The sequence below is a fragment of the Phyllobates terribilis genome, unplaced genomic scaffold, assembly GCF_046119375.1.
Source record: "Phyllobates terribilis strain yellow unplaced genomic scaffold, ASM4611937v1 Scaffold_4__5_contigs__length_816908805, whole genome shotgun sequence".
NCBI classification, from domain to species: domain Eukaryota; kingdom Metazoa; phylum Chordata; class Amphibia; order Anura; family Dendrobatidae; genus Phyllobates; species Phyllobates terribilis.
Window position 1 is genome coordinate 237,311,444 of NW_027362764.1, and position 25,906 is coordinate 237,337,349.

Genomic DNA, 25,906 nt, shown 5'->3' on the forward strand with positions numbered 1-25,906 from the left:
CAGCACAGTTTATTAAATCTAATATTTATGGAAGTCTTAATAATTTCGACCATAACTGTATTGTAATGGGAAAAAAATTGAGATATTTAAAAATACATTTACCATAAACGCTTGATTTAAATTATAGGTCATTTTCTGCTTACACCTTTCCTTTATGAGGTGGTGAAGTTTATTTTCAGTTGTAAAGGAATATGTGGCCCATAACGTGGTCGCAACTGCAACGTCATTGTGAGGGCCCAATTGTTGTCATGGCAGCCAGAGGTCGCTATGATGCACTCTGGGTCAAATTATCACTATACCTGTAGATAAATTCCCAGAGGGGCTTAATTTCTAAAACGTACTTACTTGAGCAGGATTCTGCTCTTCTGGCACTTAGAAGTTCTGTTTGTAGAGTCCACAAACTATTTTATGAAAGTCTGTGCTCCAAGAGTCAAATAGCGCTCTGTTCCTACTGAGTTTCACCATGTGACTAAGCAGTACTGTACAGCCCCCATATGGCATATTACCATGTTTAGCAGGAATTGAGTGACAAAGTTTGGTGCCATTTATGCCCATTTCCCTGTGGAAAAATGTAAAATCTAGGGCCAACACAACAATTTTATGGTAAAAATACAATTATTTTTTCTTCACTGTGTTGCGGTATAAAATTCTGTGACACACCTGTGGTGTCAATATGATCAATGCACCCTAATATGAATTCATTGAGTGGTGTAGTTTGTACTATAGGTACACTTGTAAGGGGGTTCTGCTGTTGAGTTCAAAGGCTCTTCCAGTGGGTCATGGCACCCACAAAAACCATAACAGCAAAATCTGCACTATAATATGAAGCTCCTTACCTTCTGAGCTTTGCACTGAGCCTGAAAAGTCGTTCCCGATTACATATAGGGTATTGGCACACTCAGTAGAAATTATGCAATAAACTGTGATGTCCATTTTTTCCTATTAGCCCTCATACAAATTAAAAATTTTGTGCTAAAACAACATTTTAATGCAAAAATGAAATTACTCTTTCTTCACTGACTAATGGTATACTTTAAAAATCTGTGAGTACATGTGGTGTTAACATGCTCACTGCATCCCTAGATCAATTCATAGGGGGTGTAGTTTCCAAAATTGGGTCACTTGTGGGTGTTTCTGCTGTTTTGGCATGTCAGGGTCTCTTCAAATGTGACATTGCATCCGCAATCTATTGCAGCGAAAATTGACCTACAGAATTCAATTGGCGCTCCTTCCCTTCCGAGTCCTGCTGTGTGCCCATACAGTAGTTTTCCATCTCATATGGGGTATCGGTGTGCTCAAGCAGAAATTACACAACTTACTGTATGGTCCATTTTCTTCTGTTACCCTTGTGAAAATGAAAAATTTGGGGCTTAAGCAACATTTTTGGGTGAAAAATTTATTTTTTCACTTTCACGGCTCAACGTTATAAAATTCTGTGAAACCCTTGTGGTTTCAAGGTGCTCACCACACCTATAACAAAAATCCTTGAGGGGTGTAATTTACAAAATGGGATCACTTGTGGGCTCTGTAAAAGCTACATGACTTCCACTATCTATTCCAGTCAATTTTGCACTCCAAAAGTCAAATGGTGCTTCTTACCTTCCTAGCCCTGCCATGTGCCCAAACAGTAGTTTTCGCCCACATATGTAGTATCAGGAAAAATTGCACAACAAATTTTGTCAATTCTCTTCTGTTACCCAGTGGAAATTAAAATTTTGGGGTGAAAACATTTTTATGGGAAAAATTTATTTTTTCATTTTCTGGGCCCAAAGTTCCAAAATTCTGTGATGCACCTGAGAGTTCAAGGTGCTCTTTATGCCTCTAAATACATTTCTTGAGGGGTTTAGCTTCTAAAATTGGGTTTCTTGTGGGGCGTTTCCACTTTTTAAGCACATCAGCAGCTCTGCAAAACATGACATGGTGTCTTGGTGAGTCCCAAAAATAATTAAAATCTTCAATTTATTTCAAAATAATTTAAAAGATCATACAGGTTGGGAATACATCTCAACACGTTTCTGGCAGTGAATAAGGGCTTTTTGCCAGAAACACTTTGAGATGTATTCCTAACCTGTATGATCTTTTAAATCTTTTTAATTATTTTTGTGACTCACCAAAATTCTTTTCTTATGTGAAGCCGTAAGTCACGGCTACTGGTTGGAGACCCATAACATTGTAAGACAGACTGAGTCATATAAATAGGACACGGTGATACTGTTTTTTTGTTTATTTACCTTATGACATGGTGTCATCTATCGATTGCAGCCAATTTTGCTTTCCAAAAGTCAAATGGTGCTCCTTCCCTTCTGGGCCATTGCCGTGTGCCTAACCAGTTGTTTTCCAAAACATAAGGGGTTTCAACCTACTCAAGTGAAATTGCACAACAAATTTTGTGGTTCATTTTCTCCTGTTACCCTTCTGAAAATGCAAAATTTGGGGCTTAAACAACATTTTTGCTGGGAAAATGTGATTTTTTTTAATTTCATGGCTTAACCATATAAAATTATGTGAAGCACCTGCGGGTTCAAGTTGCTCACCAAACCTATATAGATGATTTCCTTTAGGGGTGCAGTTTTCAAAATGGGGTCACTTGTTGTGGATTTCCATTGTTTAGGCACATAAGGGGCTGTGCAAATACAACATGGGGTCTGCTATCTATTTCAGCCAATTTTACATTACAAAAGTCAAATGCTGCTCCTCCCCTTTCAAGCCCTACCATATCCATAAAGAGTAGTTTTTCAAGACAAGTGGGGAATCGACATACTCAGGGAAAATTGCACAACAAATTGTATGGTCCATTTTCTCCTGTTACCCTAGTGAAAATGCAGAATTTTGGACTAAAGCAACATTTTTGTTGGAAAAAGAAACATTTTCATTTTTTTCTTCCACATCACTTTAATTTTTGTGAAGCACCTGAAGTGTTAATAAACTTTTTGAATGCACTTTTTAGCACTTTGAGGAGTGCAGTTTTTAAAATGGTGTCATTTTTGGGTATTTTCTGTCCTATAGACCCCTCAAAATTACTTCAAATGTAACTTCTAAAAATCACTTCCAATGTGATGTGGTCTCTACAAAAATAGATTTTGAAAAATCCATTGGAAAACTGAGAAATTGCTGATAAACTTTTAACCATTCTAACTTCCTTATAAAAAAAAATTGCCATATGTTTCAAAAATGATGCTGAATTGCTGATGTAAAGTATACATGTGGTAAATGTTATTTATTAACTATTTTTTTCGCTATATAACTATCTCATTTAAGGGCATACAAATTACAGTTTGAAGTTGCAACATTTTCAAATTTTTTTGCCAAAATTCTGATATTTTCGCAAAAAAAGTTAAAAATATCAACCTAAATTTACTAGTAACAAAGTAAAATGTGTCTCAGAATCACTCGAATATGTTTAAGCATTTCAGAGTTATTACCTCATAAAGGAACACTGGTCAGAATTGTAAAATTTGGCCTGGTCAGGAAGGTGAAAACTGGCTCGGGGGTGAAGGGGTTAATAAGAAAAATACTGTTCAAGTTAAAATATAGTGGACTTTGCTCAGTACATATTAATATTTATTTTTCGTAAGATCCCTTAGCAAATTGCCTTTCTGTAAATGATGCACGATATTTGGCTGGCCAATTTTTGCACTATACATAACATAAAAATAAGAGATGTTGCGGTCTTTGCCAGAATCATGAGATTTTCCCTAACTTCATGGGATTGTTAATGCCAAAAGGCATTGCTTAACAATTAAATTGTATTGCCCTATGTAACAGTACCAATAGAGTTTATTTCATCGCAATGTAAAACTTGAGCCTTTTCATGTCATTTATTCAAAAAGATTAATGAAAATAAAATGAATTTGACTGTTTCAATAATAAAAAAAAGATTATATTGTTCACTGAACACTGAATTCAAGGACACTGACAATGAAGAGCTGTAAATGTTATATAAACATTCAATTTCATATTTTAATGAGTTGATCAAAGTCGTGGAAATGCAGGTTTTTGTATTAATTTTACTCCTAAAAGTATTATTCGATAAAAAATACAGCGTGGAAAGAAATAAATAGGAAACAGTATCACAGTAGAGATAAAATCAAATAAGCGAATGCCCTTTTATATTACAGACACGAATAGTTGAAGCTCTAGGGATCTTTACTCTAAGGTGATGCTAGCGGTTCGTGGGGTTAACGGTAGTGCTTCTTTTTTATGTAAACCTCATACCTCCCTCATTAAAATTTAAAGAAATTCACATGTAACTAGTGTTAGATCATGCTATCATCTTTATATTTTTATAAATACTCCTTCAAGATTGTTGGAAGACCATTTCCGGTGACTACCTCTTGAAGCTCATCAAGAGAATGCCAAGAATGTGCAAAGCAGTCATCAAAGCAAAAGGTGGCTACTTTGAAGAACCTAGAATATGAGACATATTTTCAGTTGTTTCACACTTTTTTGTTAAGTATATAATTCCACATGTGTTAATTCATAGTTTTGATGCCTTCAGTGTGAACGTACAATTTTCATAGTCATGAAAATACAGAAAAATCTTTAAATGAGAAGGTGTGTCCAAACTTTTGGTCTGCACTGTATATACTGTATTATCATAAAATAGATACTCAGCACTTTAAACATAAAGTATGGAGTTCTTTATAATATGTAAAAAATAAAATAATCGTTAAACTCCCCCTCTGTTTACCTTTCCTGCCCCTCCGCTACTCACCACTACCTGTACAATCCTTGCCACATCCCCCTGATTCCTCGCCGTTTGCATTGGAATCTTCAGTTTTTTTTGTGTTGCGTTGGACTTCCAGATGTCGTGGTGCCTCTAAGCGTTCTGCGTAAGTGTGTGTGAGGTCAATGGCGCACAACATTGCTTGTAACATAATGACGCCAGTGACCTCCTGCGTGCTTGTGGAGACTCCTCTAAGGTGACATGACACACTGAATTCTGACACAACAGGAGAGGACTGAAGCTTCCAACACGAGTAGTGGGGGATCAAGATTCCAATGCAGACAGAGGGGATTATAAAAAAGGGAGAAGACCGGACGGGTGCCCGAGAGTAGCTGAGGTGTCACAGAATTGAGCGGCGAGGTGAATATAATGATTTTTAAATTCTTTAAATCGTTTGATGAAATATTATGAGTCTGAAAAATGGCGACTAGCAGGCACCATTTTACTGAATCCGTACAGAAGCTAATTACAAAAAAATGCAGTTTAGTAAATGCAGATTTTTATAAAATTCGAGAAGAACTCAATTGCACTTGAATTTATTCGCTCATCTCTAGGTGACCATTTTACTTGCTGTCACTGCTGTTTCTTCCCTCCACCACTCTTTTTTAGACTGAGTTCACACATATATATTCATTGCTTTAGACAGATGCAACTCAACCAGATCACAAGTGCTGGCAAAACTGATTTAAAAATTCATTAGACCTTTTCACCATTTTATTCCCAGGGCCGGATATCAAGGTTACATGAAACATTGTGATCAGGCCACATGTACCTGGTATGAGTTGCAAACATCGGGATCTATTCCTCCATCAGTTTCCAGCTGGCAATGAACGCCGAATGGAAATAACGATGTAACACGTGAGATTTGTGCAAGGGCTTTACACATACACAGAACCAGGAAACAAAATGTTCATCCTGCTCTATGATTAGCTTTGCCTGTAGCTTTGATCCTTGCACCATAGCCAAGAGTCCGGGCTTTAAATGCACTGTGTCCTGGCTCTGAAAAGTGACTATACTATTGACATGGATAGTCACCCCACTTGGTGCACTCCATTTGCCTCCCACTGCCTCCTCTTTTGAGACCTCCAACTAAGATGGCTGCCTTTGTGGCTTGAGGAGCACAAGAAATGAATGGATAGGTGTGGTTCAGACTTACAACCTGCAGTGGCCATCTTGGATGCAAGAGGACCAGAATGCTGGTGTCGGTGGAGGAGACAGTAGGTAGGGTGGACTATAACTGGCAAATATACAGTCACTTTTCAGTGCAGGTTAGAGGGTCTCTTTAACATAATACCGAGATGTAAGCTCTTATTGCATTGTGACAATTGTTAAAACCATATTGTATTATGTACTGTATGTCTATGGCAGTGAAAGGGTTACTGGCACAGGCTTACAATAACAATTTCTGCTTTTTATATTATATAGTGTTTATAAACATTTCAGTAACTTATCTACCATTGTAAAACTTACATAAAGAAGCAAACTCAGGCTACAATCACATACTTTAGAAAACATGAGGCATATTCAGAGGAGAAAAGAGCTTTTCAATAAAGAGCCTTAAATTATGTTTCTTTATTCTCCAGGTTTGATTTCAGCCAGATTGCCTCTTTGAAGGCATCTCTTATATTCCAAGCAAACATTTCCCTGTGCTTTAGCTTTATTGTTTTGCTCCACTATGCTCCCCTAAGAAATAGCCTGTCATTTAAGAGAGCTTTACTTAATTTGCTGTATTCTAGAGTGACAATATTGGTGAGAGAAACAAGGAAGGTGAACATATTCCCTCCAGCTACAATATATACCTCTAAATTACAGATCGGCAACCCAGAAACTTACATTAGGTAACACTTAGTCCGCATATCATGATGAACCCCCTAAAGCTGGGAAGTGGTATTTTGACTCCCTTTGTTCTTACCTTTATAAAATATACTTGTATAAAAGGCAACAGCAGTATTCTGTGGCAGAACAAAGAATAATGCCATATGTAACAGCTGCAAATACTCAGCAATCTATTACTGCTCTTGGTTGAATCTTTTCTTTTTATTGATTTAACTACTGTATACATGATCATTAGGTTTAGGTTGATTACATGCTTTAGTTTTTACTCTTTATATTTCTTTTTCATCTCCATCATGCACATTGTGCAGTCTATATATGTATTTTTGCATTTTTTTACCACTATGATAAGGGTGAATAACACACATTGGTTGTGAATAACATGAGGAAACAGCATGATAAGGTAACACATTTATTTTTTATATACTGTAACTGAGTATTGAGGTTATGGCAGGATATAATGAATACAGAGTTAGGAATGAAAGAAGCTGCGAAAAATGTGTGTAAATTATTGCATTATTTATTGCAGAGTTCTTTCTGTATTTTTTAATGATATCACTGTTTATTCACTTTTGATATTATTTGCTTTTTACCTAAGTGTAATGCAGTTTTCCATACATTTACCTTTTAACACTATATACCATGAGTGTTAATATACTCGCCTACTGCTGCTCTCTCCTATGTCCAGCGCCGTTCTGCCCCATTTCTCAGTGACGTCACCACTCTTTAGACTCCTCTGGATCACCTTGTGCTCTGCATGACCTGGAAGTGGCTTTTACAATGTGAACTTATGAAAGGTCAGAACCAGGCGCTATAGACTTACATTGTTAAAGAGACTTCCGGCTCACGCATAGGGCATAGAGTTAGCCAGAGAGTATGAAATGCGGTGATAACACTGAGAAGCGGAGCAGAACAGCACTGGATCCTGGAGAAAATGGCGGTAGGTGAGTATATTAATACACTCACACTACACATATTTACTGAGAAGAAAACATTCATGGGAGTGATCTTTAATACATTAATATAGCGCTTGTAGATGGCTCCATTTTCTTCCTGCAATGAAACTCATAGGGTACATGCACTCAATGGCCTTGATTCATCAGAGCTTTTATGCTAGAGTTCTAGCACAAAAAGCTTTGAATAGTTGTTATATTTTGGCACAATGCAGAGTTGTGCAAAAATTTTGCATCTTGTGGCGTCTTCACATTTTGCACAGCTTCACCAAAATAGAAGAGCTGGGGCGGTACAGAGGTATGGCAGGGCATGGCAACCCCAGCTTGTCAAATTTACGAATAGCAGCAGTGTTTGCTATACCAGAAAACTTCAAACAGTCCCCGACTGGAGTAAGATTGTAGAGAGGCACACAGGAAAGTGCACACCACTTCATGGCTTGCCTGATTCATTAAGAGGCATGAAAACTCTGGACTTGATGAATCATGGCCATTGTCTTTTTAAGGAGGGCAATCCCAGTGTTTACTCTTTTTTTTTTACATTTTTGAACACTGGAGGTTTTTTGAACATTTTTCCAGCATTTTTTTGTACCATCTCATTTACTGTTTTTTTTTTTACATTTATATAACTCCATTCAACAATGAAGAAACTACTGGTGGTTTTTCAAGCAAGAATGTTGGCAAAACATTCGAAAAAAATGCCCGGGTGTTTATTTATTGAGCCTTCCCATTGACTTGTATTGCAAAGTATAGAGGGTCTTCAGAGCAGAAGTCCCCTGCAGAATGGTCAGGCCATTTCTTTTAAAGTGTAACAATCATTTTAATTATTATTTTGTAAATCAGTAGTACAGTTGTGTGCAGTATAGTAACACCACCACTATGGTTTCTGAATATGTTTTATCTGCATTTATGCTATACTTATTAACATAAATGGAATACTGATATAGAACAAACGTGACACAAGCTCGGGATGTGGGGATTTATTTGGGGAGGGTGCAGTACAGTATATTAAAAAAGGATGTCTGTATCAATAGGTCTTAGAGTAGACTGAAAACAGTGACTTCTGTACTGGCAGACTTGACAACTCTGTAATTTGTGGTTGTGCTATTGATTTGTATGAAAACCATGTGTTACTACACTACATTTCACTGCAGTAAAATATCAATTCCAGCTGCTCCCATGAAATAAGCTCATCTGTAGATGTTTTGTCCAATTGGAGCCTTATTCACTATTCTGTTCTAATTAATAGTTACCTCCCCGAAATAATATCTCTGGAAATCGGACTATGCCGTTATTCTGTATTTATTCCTGGAAATTTACTTCTTGGTGTTACACTCCCAATTGGTAACACCCAGCTGCCAATTTATGTATACACTTCTTTAAGTAATAACAAAGATCAGTGCACAGCAAAGTTCTAAGAAATTATGATCTAAAATTGTTATCTGATGGTGAATGCAAATATTTCATAAAACAGATCCTCTTTAAAAAGGTTGATCCATTTTAAAAAATCCCACTCATTGCACATTACTCATCATCCATGGGTCCAGGGCTGAGTCTCTGGTATTGCTCCCCATATTGGCTGCAATACTGATGTCATGTTGACAGTGTGGCGGCCAATCAGTTAGCTCAGCAGCTCTAAAAGGGGAGTTCCATCTCAACAGGCAGAGTCATACGAAGCTCAGTAATTGGCTGCAGTCCTGTTGATTTGATTCCAGCTTTGCAGCCGATAGTGCTCCACCAGGAGTAGTGGCGGAGACTCAATGCTGCACCTGGGTATAGTGAGTAAAGTGTGTTTTTTTTATCTTTAATAACAACTGCACACAGGGACAGGGTTTTTCCGAAAGGGGAAAACCTCTTTAAGGGTATCCTACATCTCCATGACTTAGAAGTCAAAACTTGATGAGTATCTTGTGCTGTACTTTATAACAAGACAAATTCATGAAGAAGGTATGGGCTACTAAAAAACAATAACTAGCTAAAGCAGTCACTAAATCCTTCAAAACATGTGGTTTATAAGGCACAGCTTGCCCCATTGTTTGTACAGTGTTTATGTGCTTTTCTATTTTTGTTCTGATACAGAACAGTGAGGAAAGTCATAGTTTACTACATATACGAGAAGCTGTGCGAGCACGAGTCAGGAAAAGTTTTCTCTGTGCACTGACCTATGACAAACCTAAGTCATGTCAGACTGACAGCTTTTAAAAGCAAGGAACAATGTGCTCCAACAGCCGGAACAGCTTTAATGAGCGAAAGTAACCAGCCAGTGGTGCTAATGTTTTAAAGCTATTATAGTATTCACCAGTAATAGGCTCCTGTTCAGTAATGCACAGAACAACATGCGAAAAATGAATATATTTATCAGGGAACTGCATGAAGTAGTCTTTACTGACATAAGGAGTCCATGAAGTTCTGTAGTTCTGAACCCTTCAAGAATGCTTTTATGTGACAAGACCTGCAGAATACGGCAAGTGCTTTAACATGCCGTGATTTATTTTTCTCATAGATTCTGTATAAATCTCCTCTATGACCAGGGCCGGTTTCAGACAAAGTGAAGCCCTGGGCAAAAGTTTAAAGTAGGGCACTAAATGCTAACATATTGCACCATCATAATGCAGATGTCTGGATGCAGCACACAGATAACACAAGGCAACGACAGTCAGTGATCGATACAGTTCTATTTAAAAGTAGTAGTATTTTACAGTAATTTAAAGTAACTCTGAACAGGTAGTGATAATAACAAGACAAATCAACATTGGAACTAATAACAATAAGCCTGGAATATCAAATAAAGTCTTTCACTATATAACGTTAATGATCCCTTAACCCTAGAACGCATGACCATAAAAATCTACACTTTCACATACTTGGGGCCTTTTAGGCCCGTGTGCAAATAACATGGAATAACTCAAACAAAAATGACAAACAACTATATACCTGAGGAATACCTAGAGTTTCAAAATTCTAACTAAAGTAATCTTGCAGAAAATAGAAAACAATTAACAGGGCGGGCCTGCGAGGCCCCAGGTATGCGTTCTAGGGTTAACAAAGATGGTGCGCCCATTTGTGGGAGTCACCACGTAAGTTCTTTCTGCAGCTTTGGCACTAGCGGAGGTCACCGAGTTTTCCCGCTAGGCTGCAAGTCTCTCTCTGACAAAGTCTATTAAAGCCTGTTGAGCCTCCCATGCACCAACTGGCCCCATCCCAACCTATTGTCCTAGTCTCAGCTGACCCTGGTACCATAGGTTATAGCTGGATGTGATGGCTCTGCTCACTCGCGTTATCTCTCCGAAATCGCAGGCATGCCTCTCCTGTAGCAGTCTCCTCATGCATCTTCTTGGCTTGACTGTCGGCGGAAGTGTCTTGAGCTTGGGGTGGAAAGGACTAGGCCTCGGCTCTTGACAGGCGACGTCTGTTCTCTGAAGTTTGACCAACATAGGGCATGGATCCTGGTCCTTACCAGCATAGGCAGAACTAAAAGTCCTCCTGAGCAGAATCCAGGCTTTGCCAGGTGGTGACTGCACTTTGGTGTTGTAGACTTGCTGCTGAGGTCTGTCACGCTGGCCATGGCAACATCCCTGGTGCGTGTCTGCTCCGCTCTCTTCTTTCATCCCAAATCTGCCTGCAGTTTGCTGCACAGGGCTGTTATATATCAAGGAAGTCTCTCATGCGAGTCACCTGATCAGGTCAGTGCACAAAGTCGCTTCCCCAGCAAATCTTCCAGCACAAATTGCTTCCACTTGATTTTGCCTGGCCTGCAGATGGCAGTCTCTCCTCACTAATGTCACATCATGCAAGCGCTCTTCAGGGGTATCACTGCTTCCTCTTGCACATCACAATAAAATATTTTGGTTGCATTTACATGCGCTGAGTTCAGGCCATTAAATGAGCGCAATCAACAAGATTGAAGTCATTTGACGCTTGTTTACTGGCTTCTTCACACAGGTTGATGAAGAATGATGGGCACAGAACTATCACTAGTAGGTCAATCTGTCCACATACAGTATCATGTCAACAGCGCATTTGCAGTTTACACTGGGCGATGTGCTGCTGAGAACAATTATTTTTGTTACGCCAAAAACAATCCAATCACTCGATGAATGAGCAGCATTTTGCTCATTCGTTGGAGATTGGACGATTGCTGACATGTTTACAACTATGAACTCTCGTCTGTGCTGCCGTGATTTAGAAATGTGGATACTACGTACATTTACCATATGTGACACACATTGTATGTTACACACACAGCACAAATGCATGTATACACTGAGCACATACACACATGTATACAGAGCACATACATACACAAAAGGCTTCATACATATATATCACCAAGAGTCCATACATTCTATGCTCAACCACACACACACACAGAGAGACAGAGACACACACATGTCCATTCACCATCATTGGGCTGTCTGTGTCATACAGGACGGGTCCTCTAGATAGAGACGCTCTTTATAACCATTTATACCCTGACCAAGAGATGAGGATTCTGAACACAGGACTCCTTATATTAATTAAGAATGACCTAAAAATATTTAATAAAATAGGTTTTACAAACTGGAGAGTCAGTAAGAAGAACGTTTTCATAGGATCATCTACTTAAATGTAATTTAATTTTACACCCAAAAAAATAAATTTGAATTATTAAGCATCATCCTGGTGTTCCAAAATCCCTATGACAACACTTCCTGTCTTGGAAGTCACTAATGGAAATGTTGAGCTCAAAGGGGTTTTCCCATGTACAAAGTACATGTTAATAAATAGATCTTGGAATAATAATAACTTCCACAATTGGATGTATTAAAAAGAAATGTTCCTGTGCTGAGATAATCTTATGAATGTGCCCCTGCTGTGTCCTGTGTAATGGCTGTGTCTGACCAGGAACATGGTCTGATCGTACCACATCTCCTGAGCAGGGAAGGAACCAAAAGACAATACAGACATTACAGCAGGTGATCACAAAAGATTTTTTTTGTGAGGCAAAACATTCCACTGACTCTTTTGAAGCAATATTTTACCTCAGAGAAATAATCAGCTGTGATCCCCTGATGTAATGTCTGTTTACTCTTTTGCTTCCTCCCTTGCCCAGGAGGTGTGGTATGATCAGACCATGTCCCTACACTGGAGTGGCACCTGGCAGCTACTTTCCGCACAAACCTGACCTCACCGCTAGATGCATTAGTGAACACCAAGGTAGCTGCTTAGTTACGCCCCTCCAGGGTAAGTCTGGTCTGTGGCATAGTGGGTCCACGAACCACGGGCGCCACCTTCTTGCGTGACAGAGTTCAATTTTCTCATGCAAAGCTTCAAATCTGCTCTCTAAAGAGGAGCCATGAACAGGTCAAAGGTATCCTATATTGCTACTATTTTAATCCCACTCTTCCTCTGAGTAATCAGGTTTTTTTCTTTAAATCCACCAAAACAGTTCCAAAGACATGGGCCTATTTAATTAGTATTAATTTTTATAATCTTTACCAAGGAGGGGTGGCTCGGAATTGACTTTTGCAGATGACTTTAAAGACACGTGCCCAGAGAATCCTGTGAGAACTGACCCCTCAGCAAACTCCACAAAAATTATCAAAAACTGAACACTTTGATTTGGTGACATTTCCTCTTTAAATATAGATTTGATACATAACATAATGACTTTCTTCAGTTTAACTAGAGGGAGTAAGGGAGCTTACCGCATATTGCTCTATAATTTAAAGAAGACCTCTCACCTCATAATGTAAAAAGGAACTAAGATAAAAAATAAAAATAGTGATGAAAGCTCTAGCTTTTGAGAGTCAGCTGAAGTTGCATTCTTCACTGTCTCACTATTTTCACAGCTCTTTGAGACTTCTTGCTTCTGAGCTGGGACTTACCCCTGTTTGGGGGAGACTGATTGCGCAGCATGAAAACACAGGAGAGATCTGTGCTGCCTTATCACTTTATGCTAGTGATCTATGAAGCACCTTAAAATTAATTTATGTGTATTTTGCAGCTGCATCAGGAAGATTGAAGTAGAAGCAATGTAGATAATCCTAGTCAATATAATCTATTGCGACTTCTTGTGTTTTTCTTATAATTGCAGGTCCTTTTTATATGTCTGTTTATACAGGGGATTCTGAGTTCTGCATCTGACTGCTATAAACAAGTTTTAGGAAATTAATAAGCACAAAATTTTGAAACTATTTGGAATAATTAAATAAAACAGCAAATGCTCGTCACTAGTGGAAATTCATTTTTAGGCTATGTTCTCACAATGAGCATTTGGTGAGTTTTTGATGTTGCAGATTTTCTGCAACATTTGTGCTCCTATTAAGTAAATTAGGTTACTTGCAGTTATTCGTAGCATTTTTCAGTGCTTTTTTTTACATGTGTTTTTGACGCTGTGTTTTTTTCGTCTCTTTTTGGTGTGTCAGATTTTAAATAAAGCTGCTTTGTTTTTGATACTTCCAGGCATTTGGCTTTGGCAACATTTTATTGATACAGTCATGTGTGGACTATTTGTACAGTATAAATGTTTTTTAGGCTATGTGCCCACGTTGCGGAAATGAAGCGGAAAATTTGCGCTTCATTTCCGCATGTCCTTTCCCGGAAAAATGCATGCGGAATTTCGCAAGAGTTTATCACGCGTTTTTTGCGCGTTTTCGACATGCGGAATTGCCTTGGGTTTTTTATTGCATTGAAAAGGCAATTCCGCATGCGGAAACGCAAAATTAATTGACATGCTGCGGATTTTTGTGCGCATCAAAGACGCTGCGGAAAAATCCGCAGCATGGGCATAGAACTTGCGGATTCTCATTGGGGACCATGGGGTGCGGATCAACAAGCGTTTTACAAGCGTTTCCACTGCGTAAATTCCACATCAAATACGCATGTAAAACGCTATGTGGGCACATACCCTTGCCCTCAAATTTTCTGCATCTGATGTAATTCTATTGAGAAAATCTACACACAAAACTCAAAATATTCACAAGTGAAATCGACATGTTTTGCATTTCAGACACGCACCGCAGGTCAGTTTACACACGGTAAAATAAAAGTGTATTGGACATGAAATTTCTATAGATCCCTTCCACTTTGCTGGAACTATAAGATATTGATGCTTTTTTGCACAGAGAAAATACGCATTGTCAAAAGCTCACCAAGAGCTCATCCATGGAACTTAACCCTATAAACTCTTCACAAGTATAAGTATATGCTGGGAATATTTCACGACATTGTTGCTGTCATTGTACTTACAGCAATAAGTAACTTGCATAGTGACAATTATCATTAAACTCTACTGTTATGGCATTATTTATTTATTTCACTGGTTTGTTCTCTACTAAATAGATCATTTAAGTGCACTGATATTCATTCGGCAGGAAGAATTGGTGTTGTTATAATCTGTGTTCAATTGTTTGTAACAACAATAATACATTTCAAGCTAGAAACTAGACTTGGGAGGAACAGCTGCATAAATACCTCTGATCATTAGCAGTAGACTAATGAATGGGTTGGCAGTGTAATGCGATAGATGGAAGCTTGTGGATGTGCTGCTTTGTGTGCAGCTGCATGAATATTTCGGCACCCCTCTTTGATTGCATACTGGCACATATGAGCCATGATTGTTTTATGTGGATGTTTATGGATAGATGGTAAGTTTGATTAAATAAATAATTTCAGTCTGGCAATCTGCTAATTTCTATTTTCTTTCAGAGAGATGGAAAATTGTAGTATATTATTGATTAACCCAACTGATTCAGAATCAGTATTATGTCAGCATTTTCTGCTTATTTGTACTGAGTGGAAACATTTATTGGCAATAGGAATACACAATTCTAATAACTTTATTCATGTCTACACCATCTGTGATGATCTTGAAACGTCTGGATTGTTATTATCTGTTGTGCAACTATTATATAGCCCTGAAAGACATGGAGTAGATGCTAAAAGGGGGTTGCAAAATTAGAAAATTTTGTTTTCTAGAAACGGACTGGAGAGGCTGCAATACTAGTTACAGCCAATGCATGAAGGCAGTTCTGCTTCAGGATGGGGGATATTCGTGAGAAATCTAGGAGGCAATTGGGTGAGGAACAAATAAGTGTGGAGGAGAGAAGGAGGTCTTGGGAGGACCAGAGATTACGTGAGGGAATATATTGGGAGATTAGTTCAGAGATGTACGGAGGAGAAAGGTTATGGATAGCTTTGTAAGTCAGTGTTAGTAGTTTGAACTAGATACAGTTGGCAATTGGGAGCCTGTGCAGGGATTTTCAAAGGGGGTAGCAGAGGAGAAGCGAGGCGAGAGATTAACCAGTCGCGCAGCAGAGTTGAGGATGGACTGGAGGGGTGCGAGAGTGTTAGCACGTAGGCCACAGAGGAGGATGTTGTAGTAGTCGAGGTGGGAGATGATGAGAGCATGCACAAGCAGTTTAGTAGATTGAAGGTTGAGGAAAGGATGGATTCTGGAAATATTTTTGAGCTGGAGGCGACAGGAGGTGGCGAGAGCTTGTATGTGGAGTTTGTAGGACAGGGCAGAGTCAAGGGTTACTCCGAGGCAGAGGACTGCTGGTACAGGGGAAAGTGTGATGTCATTTATTGTGATAGAAAGATCAGGTGGGGAAGATATGCGAGATTGGGGAAAGATGATGAGTTCAGTTTTGTCCACATTGAGCTTGAGGAAGCGAGAAAAGAAGAAGGAGGATATGGCTGATGGACATGCTGGGATTCTGGACAGCAGAGAGGTGACATCTGGGCCAGAGAGGTAGATCTGGGTGTCATCAGCGTACAGATGGTACTGGAAGCCATGGGATTTTATGAACTGTCCCAGGCCAAGGGCATAGATGGGGAAGAGTAGGGGTCCTAGGACAGAGCCTTGAGGGACTCCAACAGAGAGGAGGCGGGATGAGGAGGTAGTGTGGAAGTGGGAGATGCTAAATGTGCAGTTAGAAAGGTATGAGGAGATCCAAGATAGGGCAAGGTCTTTGACACCAAAAGAAGAGAGGAGCTGTAGTAGGAGGCAGTGGTCCACTGTGTCGAAGGCAGAGGACGGGTCAAGAAGAAGGAGTACAGAGAATTGTCTGTTAGCTTTGGCTGTAAGTAAGTCATTAGTAATTTTGGTAAGGGCAGTTTCGGTGGAATGATGGGAGCGGAAGCTAGATTGTTGGTTGTCGAAGAGAGAGATGAGAAGTGAGAGGAAAGTTCAGTGTGAAAGTGTTGCTCAATGAGTTTGGAGGCAAATGGAAGCAGCGATATGGGGCGGTAGCTGGACAAGGCGGTTGGGTCGAGGGATGGCTTTTTGAAGATGGGCATGATTGTGGCATGTTTGAAGGCAGCGGGGAAGGTACCTGAAGTTAGTGATAGGTTGAAGAGATGGGTTAGGGATGGGATGAGTGTAGGGGTGAGGTTGGGGAGGAGATGAGATGGGATGGGGTCGAGTGCACAAGTGGTGAGGTGTGATTTGGAGAGGAGATGAGTGTGGTCTCCTTCCGTGATGTTGGAAAGGGAGGTTATGGAGGAAGGGCAATGGTCTGGAAAACAAAGGGGTTGTGGAGGTCGAACAGTAAGGACTTGCTGTGTTTGGTCAGCCTTGTTTTTGAAGTGTGTGGCAAACTCCTCAGCAGAGATGACGGAGGTCGGAGAGGGCAGTGGATGGCGAAGGAGAGAGTTGAAAGTGTTGAATAACTGTTTGGGGTTGTAGGATAAGGAAGAAATGAGGGTTGTGAAGTAGGCCAGTTTAGCAGAGGTGAGGGCTGATTTAAATGCGAGTGTTGCTTGTTTGAATGCAGTGAAGTCATCTTGCGAATGTGTTTTCTTCCAACGCCACTCCGCAACCCTGTATGCTTGCTGTTTAGTGAGGTTGTTGTGTCAGGGTTGCCTATTGACTCATCGCGCTCTGCCATACACAAGAGGGAATCAATAGCTGATGCGAGAGTGGCATTGTAGAAAGCAGTGGCGCTGTCTGTGTCGTGGAGTGAAGATATAGATGTCGGTGGTAGAAAAGAGTCAGAGAGTGTGTGAGTGTCTAGATGTGCAAAGTTTCTGCAGGGGTGTGCTAGTTGCTGGACATGGGTGACAGGTGAGGAGGACAGGGATGCAAAAGTGAGTAGATGGTGGTCAGATAGGGGTAAGGGGGAGGTTCTGAGGTTAGATAGGGAGCAGAGTCGGGTGAAGATGAGGTCTAGTGTGTGTCTATCTGTGTTGGTGGCTGAGGAGGACCACTGAGTAAGTCCAAAGGATGAAGTAAACGACAGGAGTTTGGATGCTGTTGACTGGCGAGTGTCAGTGGGGATGTTGAAATCACCCTTGATGATTGTGGGAATGTCAGCAGAGAGAAAGTAAGAAGCCAGATGGAGAATTGGTCAATAAAGGCAGTGACTGAGCCTGTACTGCCACTTGCAGGTTGGAGTGATACTAGATGCGAACAGAGTGGACTTCAAAAGAAGGGAGAATAAGGGAGGGTAGAGGTGGGACAGTGTTAAAGGTGCAGTTGGTAGAAAGGAGAAGACCCACTCCTCCACCATGTCTGTTATCAGGGCACGGAGTGTGGGTGAAGTGGAGGCCACCGTAACACAGTGCAGCAGGGGAGGCAGTGTCAGAGGGTGTCAACCATGTCTCTGTGATGCCCTGGAAGGAGAGATGACAAGAGGTAAAGCGGTCATGGACAAAATAGAGCTTGTTGCAGACAGAGCGGGCATTCCAGAGTGATTCAGAGAGGGGGAGCAGGGGGTGGGTGTCAGGGGCACGGGTTTTGCGTAGGAGAGGTTGCGGTAGTTTGCTGTTGGTTGGAAGCGATATGAGGGGGAATTGGTGGGAGGTGTAAGTTGTGGGGTCCAGAATTGGGAGCTATGTCATCAGCAGTGAGGAGAAGCAGAGAGAGGGAAAGCAGGTGGGAGAAGGAGAGTGTCCAGCTTGTTTTATGCTTTTGTAGGTTAGATCTGAGGTTGAGGAGCAGGTCTGCAGATGAGGTCAGGTGGGGAGGTAAGAGGGAAGGAGAGATGATTATTTGGTTAGAGGGTGCTGGGGTTTGGGGATAGCGAAGGACAGTAAGGATTAGTGGTGCAAAGTCAGTAAGGGCATATGTAAGCATAATGAAGGTTTAAGTGTGAATGAGAAAGAGAAACTAAGCACAATTAGTACATAGTTATTTATACCTTCTGGTCACTTCTGGCCCATTTCCAGATTATTTCCGCTACTTTGGAAACTGCTACTTAGGATAACTGCCCAGAGACTCCTTCTCTCCTACACACTTATTCGTTCCTCACACAATCGCCTCCAAGATTTCTCTCGAATATCTCCCATCCTATGGAATTCTGTGCCGCAACATGTCCGATTAGCCTCCACATTTGGATCCTTCAGACGAAACCTGAAAACTCATCTCTTCAAACAAACTTGCAACCTGCCATGACCTTGCTTGCTGCCATCTCAGCAACACCAAAGCTACTGCAACCTCCCCAACCTACTGTCTCCTTCCCCGTTCCTGTAGAATGTAAGCCCGCAAGGGCAGGGTCCTCTTCCCTCTGTACCAGTCTATCACTGTTTGTTTGTTTGTTTGTTTGTTTACTGTAAGTGATATCTGTATTTGGTAAATAATAACTCTTTCAAATGTACAGCACCATGGAATCAAATATAAATAAATAATAATAATAATAATAAAGGAACAGGTAGACCTTTTTTTCTAATCATGTTTAAAGGGAACCTGCCACATCCTGGCTAGTCTCTACACTGCCCCCATAGTGTTGTTAGTAATGCAATGTGCATCACTAACAAGCTTTTTTCATTAAAATCGGTGCAGCTTTAATGATTTTATAACCTTTAATATACTTAGATCCTATCTGCTCGTTCAGTCATAGGGGTGTGATTCTCATATTCAGTTATGGGCAGGCGCTGCATTCAGTCACTGCTGGCGCCATCCATGTATTTGAATATTGCTCCAGGCAAGTGCTGATATTGTGGAGCGCATGTGCGTTTGTACATATCCGGCCACCTGCGCAGTGAGGCTGTATGATTACCAGCTTCACTGCGCACGCACTATGTTCCCCGCGCTTGCGCAGTAAAGCTGTGTAGATCGCAGCTTCACTGCGCATGCGCTATGATGCTCTGTTCCCTGCGCTCGTGCGCAGTGATGTTATGTGATTACCAGCCTCACTAAATGTTCCCACGTGTGCGCAGTGAGGCCGTGTAGTTCGCAGCGTCACTGCGCACACACTATGTTCCCACACACGCGCAGGGAACAAAGTGTCATAGCGCATGCGCAGTGAAGCTGCGAACTACCCAGCCTCACTGCACACGCGCGGGGAACATAGCGCGGGAGCAGTGAAGCTGGTAATCACACAGCCTCACTGCGCAGGTGGCCGGACACGTACAAATGCGCATGCGCCCCACAATATCAGTGCTTGCCTGGAGCAATATTCAAATACATGGACGGCGCCAGCAGTGAATGAATGCTGCGCCTGCACATAACTGAATATGAGAATCACACCCCTATGACTGAACGAGCAGGTAGAATCTAAGTATATATAAGGTTATAAAATCATTATAGCTGCACCAATTTTAATGAAAAAAACTTGTTAGTGATGCACATTGTATCACTAACAACGCTATGGGGGCAGTGTAGAGGGCAGCTAGGACGTGACACGTTCCCTTTAAAGGGAACTGGTCACATGAAAATGCAGTACAATCTGCAAGCACAATGTTATAGAGCAGGAGGAGCTGAGTAAATTGCAATATGGTTTTGTGACGAAAGATTCAGTATAATTTGGTTAAATCATTCAAACTTCTGCTTTTTCTGGTATTTTTGGTCCAATGGGCAGTATTATCAGTGATTGACAGCTGTCTCTACATGCACTCTGATACAAAGACAGCTGTCAGTCACTGATAGGACCACCCACTGGACTGAAAACTCTGCAAAGACCAGTGGTTTAAATGATGAAAACAAACAAAACTATATATCATTCTACTCAGCTCATACTGCTCTGTAACAGGATGCCTGCAGTTTGAACTGCATTTTCATGGTGACAGTTTCCCTTTATTTCTTTAGCTACTGTGCTTTTGAGCAATTTTGATGTAACATGAATTTTTAAAAAATGCTTTATTAATACAATTGACTTCTCATATTTCTAGCAGCGTCACCATCTATGCCCTACCTGCTCAAACTCTGTGTCCCTGTTAGTGGACCTAATGTGTAGAACCAAAACAGTGCTCCTCTTTGTACACTCCATAATAATGCCCACCACTGTGCCCCTTACAGAGTAAAATGCCATTTTAGTGCCCTCTAGATGATAAAATTGAGTCCCTATGTACCACTCTCCTATTCACAGTATGATGCTCCACAGCTCCCCTATGCACAGTATAATGTCCCTGAAGCTCCCCTATACACAGTATTTTGTCCCCACAGCTCCCCTATACACAGTATGATAGTCTTTCAGCTTCTTATATACAGTGTGATGTCCCTATAACTCCCTATACATAGTATGATGGACCCATAGCTCCCCTATACACAATGTAATACCCCCCCACTGTTTGATGCTACCCATAGCTTCCTATATACTGTAAAACACCCCTTATACAAAGTATAATGCCACTCTATACATAGTTGCCCCCACAGTAGTATCCACATTTTTTATGTCCCCACAGTTGTCCTCACAAAGTATGATGGCCCCCGCAGTAGACCCCAATCTGCATGATGCCTCCACAATCCCCCTACAAGTACTGAACATTAAAATAGAAAATTAAATATCATATATTCACCTATCCCTGTATCCTGACATGCCCACCGGTAATTAGTGGGAAGGGGTGATGTAATTTCATTGGGAAACGCAAAGGGCATTAGAGTCTCGGTGCAATGACGTCATCATGCTGCTCCACCTTTGCCTGGAACTCGTCCAGTGTGTCACCCTGCTATTTTTTAGGCTATGGGCCTAAAGCGACGTGTGGCCTATAGAACAGAGAGCAGTAAGTCAGGGAGACAATGCTTCTCTGCTTTACGGTAGAGTTTAACTGTATTGGCATGCTGTACACACCAATACAGGTAAGAGAGGCCGTTAACTTGAGTAGTCTCCTCCAAGTAAGGTGCCTGGGGCTCCTAAGAATGCCCCAGTTACAGTGGAAAAAAATAATCAAGAAAGTAAAAAAAAGTACCCTAGAGATCTTAGGTTCATGAGGAACGATACATACTTGTATATATATGCAAAACATAAAAAAGCGATAAAATGCTCCTACTGCAAAAAATATGAAAAGTCTGATTTTTTTTTCATATAAAGTACATCATATGAAAAATATTTCATAGATATTTCATAGATGTAAGAAAACAATCTACTTGACCATAATAACATGTAGAATTCATCCACTGGGTTATTTAGTGTGAAACAGAAACAGTAACAAAAATGTTTATTTTTTTTTTATAAAATTTGGTAAAGCCTAGCCTGAGTGATTATTCATGTGCAACTCTTTATCTGTCTCACATGACAATGTCTCATTCCTGGCACTTCTTGTTAGTAAAGTGCCAGGCGAGGTTGACATCAGCATAGGAGTGAAGAGTGTCATGGCAGCAGCTAAATTCTGACCTTCTCTGTTGATGCTTCATTTAGGTCAGAACTGTGGATAACTACTTTTTCCTAGCTATGGACACTGTCTTGTTATGATTGGGGGTTAAAATACAAGCCCATGAAGCTGAAAAAAATAAAACGCCCAGTTGAATGATAAAAAAAAATTAGTACATTTGGTGCCAGTAATATGGGTGCTCTGTATCTCCACAATAGATTGGGGGGGAAAATAAAGTGTTTTTATGTGCAGGAATGTACATTTTATAAAACATAATTTAGTGAAGGGTCCTCTTTAAAGTGTATGTCCAGATTCATAATAAGTTGGACCAATCTGTATGAAAGTAAAAATATCTGCATCACTTATTGACTGCTGCTCCAGCACCATGTCTTTGCTACTCCCTCCCTGGCAGTCTTTGTTACCAAGTCTGTAGCAATGGCAGCATGTCTACAGTATATGGCCACTTGGCTCAGTGGTCATGCAGAGGTACATGTCATGAGACTGGTGAACACAGATATTAGCTCTAGTGATCATGTGCTATGGACAATAAGCTACTACTTCAGCCATGTTAATAAAGACTGTGGAGAGCAGGGAAGAGGCAGTGCTGGAGCCAGGGCCGGCTCCAGGTTTTTGTGGGCCCTGGGCGAAAGAGTCTCAGTGGGCCCATTTAACACATAACACATTCCATACAGTATAATGGCCCCATATAATGCTCCATGCAAAATACTGGTCCCCATATAACGCTTCATACAAAATACTGGCCCCCACATAATGCCCCATGCAGGCTGTGCCCCCACATAATGCCCCATGAAGGATGTCACTTCCACCCCCCATATAATGCCCCATGCATGATGTCACTCCCCCCCATATAATGCCCCTTGCTGGATGTCACCCCCCTGTATAATGTCCCATGCAGGATGTCACCTCCCCCCATATAATGCCTCATGCAGGATGTCACCCCCCTATATAATGCCCCATGCAGGATGTCACCTCTCCCCCCATATAATGCCCCATGCAGGATGTCACCTCTCCCCCCATATAATGCCCCATGCAGGATGTCACCTCTCTCCCCCCATATAATGCCCCATGCAGGATGTCACCTCTGCCCCCCATATAATGCCCCATGCAGGATGTCACCTCTCCCCCCATATAGTGCCTCATGAAGGATGTCACCCCCCTTATATAATGCCCCATGCAGGATATCACCTCTCCCCCCATATAATGCCCCATGCAGGATGTCACTCCCCCCCATATAATGCCCCATGCAGGATGTCACCTCTCCTCCCATATAATGCCCCATGCAGGATGTCACCTCTCTCCCCCCATATAATGCCCCATGCAGGATGTCACCTCTTCCCTCATAAAATGTCCCATGCAGGATGTCACCTCTCCCCCCATTTAATGCTCCATGCAGGATGTCACCTCTTTCCCCTCATATAATGCCCCATGCAGGATGTCACCTCTCCCCCCCATATAATGCCCCATGCAGGATGTCACCTCTCTCCCCCCATATAATGCCCCATGCAGGATGTCACCCCCCCATATAATGCCCCATGCAGGATGTCCCCTCTCCCCCCATATATTGCCCCATGCAGGATGTCACCTCTCCCCCATATAATGCCCCATGCAGGATGTCACCCCCCCATATAATGCCCCATGCAGGATGTCACCTCTCCCCCCATATAATGCCCCATACAGGATATCACTTGTTACACCCTCCCATATAATGTCCCATGCCTCCATACATATATAAAAAAAAAATCAAATACTCCCCTTACTTCTCACTTGCTGCTGCTCCAGACTCCTCAGCGTCGCCAGCATATTCCCGCTCTGCGCTGTGATGGCTCAGGAGAGGGTGCAGTGTAAAGACGTCACCCCGCCCTCTGACCTGAAACGTCACAGTGCAGCAGCCGTAGAAGACACCGGAGCTGCTGCGGAGACACGGGGAGAAGTAAGTATTGTGCCGTCGGCTGCCGGGGCCCAGAGCAAGTGGCGGGAAGGGGGGGGGGTGCTGGCACCGGCACCGCACCGCTCACGAGTCCCATAGTGCACAGGGGAGCCTGACGGTGAGTGGGCCCCCCGCCTGCTCAGGGCCCCGGCACTTGCCCGGGTGCGCCGGGTGCTGATGCAGGGCCTGGCTGGAGCAACAGTGCAAGTAAGAGGAAAGGTAATGGTAGACACCTCACCATTAGTTTTAGGATTTTGTACTTTATCTGGACGGTCCATCCATTACTGTATTTTTGTAATTGGTTTGGAAAAGAATTTTGAACAAAGTCCTTTTGGTTCTAAGGCTGCGTATATTATGTTTATGAACAAGATCAAGACAATGTCTACAATTTATATGTAATAACAATAACCTATGTGTTGATAAAAAAAATCCAGAACCCTGGTGTAATGCGATGAATTATTTTATTTACTTCTGATTCACTGTTAAAAGCTGGCATATATACAAACTTAGTTTTAGCATTAAGAAAGTTGCCAAGCAAGGAACCGGCTCCTAATGCCAAGACTTGATTGCCAGTGTGATTTTAATTAAAAACATTCATGAAAACTTGTTAATTATCAAATATAATACAACTGATAGTAGATGACACATCTCAGGTTGCAACCGTGCTTATCATGTCACATTTTTACACTTGTACCATTGCATCTGAGTAGCTGTTTCAATCTTCCATGGCACATCCAGAAGTAATGAGTTTTAAATGAAACATTAGAACTCCACAGTAGTAGACTATTTATGTACATAATCTACATTTCAATATGAAAAAAAAATTATAATATAATGTAACATAATGTTCTCATGTCAATTGCAATGCATCTAATGTTACGGGCAAATTGGAAACATTTTAGATCATATTGAATTGAGTTACTCATGTATATATATGTAAAAGTTCCCTAAAAGTTTTCTGCTGATTCTTTATTGGAACAAATTAAAAAGATAGAAATTGTCTGTAAATCAGGAAACTGACTTTTACCCAAATCTCTGCTTTTGGCTTAAAAATGTGTTTTTCTTTTAAAGACCAATGGCTTGTTCACACATAACATTTTTGCTGTGTTTCATGCGGTTGTACAGGAGAAAGAAGAGTAAGGTTGGACAGAAGAGTGAAGAAGACTGAGGAGCACATTGATGCAGCTGACATCCACAAACAAGGGCAAGGAGGCTACAGAATATTATGCAGAAATGATAGAAAAGCCCCCGGTCTCCTCTGGACCCCAGTGAAACTGGACAGGTTGTACATGCTATATGCCCAGGCCTGCTGATAACGCCCAATGCTACTTGTCCTGTACTGTTAGGCTAGGATCACACCAGCATAAAAAATTCGGTCCAGTTTTCATCCAGGAGAGTGGAAAATTTTTTTTCTCACTTGTCATCTGTATGTAGTCCATGTTTTTTACTCAGCAGCTATTCATCTTTTACAGGACCATTTACAGTTTCCTATGTTACAGAATTGTAATGTATCCGTAAAAATGGGATGCCTTACTGATGGTCCTTATGGCATCCGATTTTTTTTCTTACACTGTAGCGATTTCAGAGTGAAATTGCAGCATGCTGTGATTTTTTTCTCATGCTGAATACAGCTGAGAAAAAAGCACAGATCTGCACTGCCTCATTAAATAGCATAGGTCTGACTGCAATCGCTTTTTTATCTGATTGCACTCGTCCGAGTTATACTCTTGAGTGAGTTTTTGGTGAGTTTTTGACGCTATGTATTTACGCTGTGTTTTACAGTTCCAGCAAAGTGGATGGAATTTATAGAAATCTCATGTCTTTTTTTTTAGTCAGCGTAATATGACCTGTATCTTGTCTCAAATCTGCAGTGTGTCAATCATTCTTGCTGATACGCTGAGTTTTATGTGCAGATTTTGCCCTCAGACTTGCATTAGA

At 41.1% G+C, this 25,906-nt stretch overlaps 1 protein-coding gene across 1 annotated transcript in view; it reads right to left on the reverse strand.

Annotated features, from left to right (window-relative positions):
• CNTNAP2 (contactin associated protein 2) overlaps positions 1-25,906 on the reverse strand; it is a 3,253,420-nt gene that overhangs the window by 443,517 nt on the left and 2,783,997 nt on the right. The window lies entirely within an intron of this gene.